We start from the raw sequence: 1,000 nt of genomic DNA, 5'->3' as shown, positions 1-1,000 counted from the left end.
GCTAATTTTCAATAAGAATAAAATTATATGACCACAAATTAAATTTGAAACAAAAATTTTATGTACGATGCGGGACTCGAACCCACGACCTCTCGCATTCCGTGCGAGTGCTTTTCCAACTGAGCTCACCGTTCGAGTGACGTATCGTCATAAAATCTTGTATTCTTTGTTCAACTCTCAGGTTGTGGCTTCATCTACAGGATTTACTTTACAGTTGATAACCTGCTCAACCCCAATATTTGCATATTAGGAAATTGACTTGAGATGTCGCTCTTGCAAATCTAAACAATTTCTTATGTATTTAAAGTGATAACCCTCATTTCTAGGATTAATACACAAATAAAATTTGAAAACAAAATTTTATGAACGATGCGGGACTCAAACCCGCGACCTCTCGCGTTACTTGCGAGTGCTCTACCAACTGAGCTAACCGTTTGAGTTATTATGTGACCAATTAATTTTGCTGTATTAGCCTGAAATATAAATATGATATGATATATATATGATATGATATAAAAAACACAGCTGCACGGAGAACCCAACAGGGGGACTTGCAGTTGACAGCAATTGGATCAGAACCAATAGCCTGCCTCCCATCTGAATGGTCAGTCATAAGGCAACATACCATTGAGCTACGTGACAAAATAAAATGAATGGAGGTGAGTGAATACAGATGGCAAAAAGAGACTCTGCCCTAACATAGACCACGAGCTCGTGATGAGTTTACGAGTTACCTAAAATAATTCATTTGATAAGGGGTCATGGCCCTTTTAACAAGAATCTTTTTAATATACTGTGTCACAGACGGACCCTGAGCAGGGCTCTCATGGAGGCACTTATCGTTCTGGAATATGTGTGTGGCCACATACCGGGCCATATATTAGGGGGCCCTACAATAGGTGAATAGATTCCTGATATGAAAATGGCAGGCTTGTACAAATAGCACATACATTCAGTCATGCCATTTTCTCTTTTATATTTAGTGTTAGAAATAAATTGA

The 1,000-nt window shown here is 38.5% G+C and overlaps 1 non-coding gene across 1 annotated transcript; it reads right to left on the bottom strand.

Annotated features, from left to right (window-relative positions):
* Positions 1-363: 363 nt before the first annotated feature.
* Trnay-gua (transfer RNA tyrosine (anticodon GUA)) lies at positions 364-436 on the bottom strand. The gene has a single exon. It is a non-coding gene; the product is annotated as a tRNA-Tyr (tRNA).
* Between the last annotated feature and the right edge of the window lie 564 nt (positions 437-1,000).

The sequence above is a fragment of the Leptidea sinapis genome, chromosome 5 (genome assembly GCF_905404315.1).
Source record: "Leptidea sinapis chromosome 5, ilLepSina1.1, whole genome shotgun sequence".
In the NCBI taxonomy this organism is placed as follows: Eukaryota; Metazoa; Arthropoda; class Insecta; order Lepidoptera; family Pieridae; genus Leptidea; species Leptidea sinapis.
The sequence above is the reverse complement of the archived record's forward strand: the minus strand, read 5'-3'. Positions and strand labels throughout refer to the sequence as shown.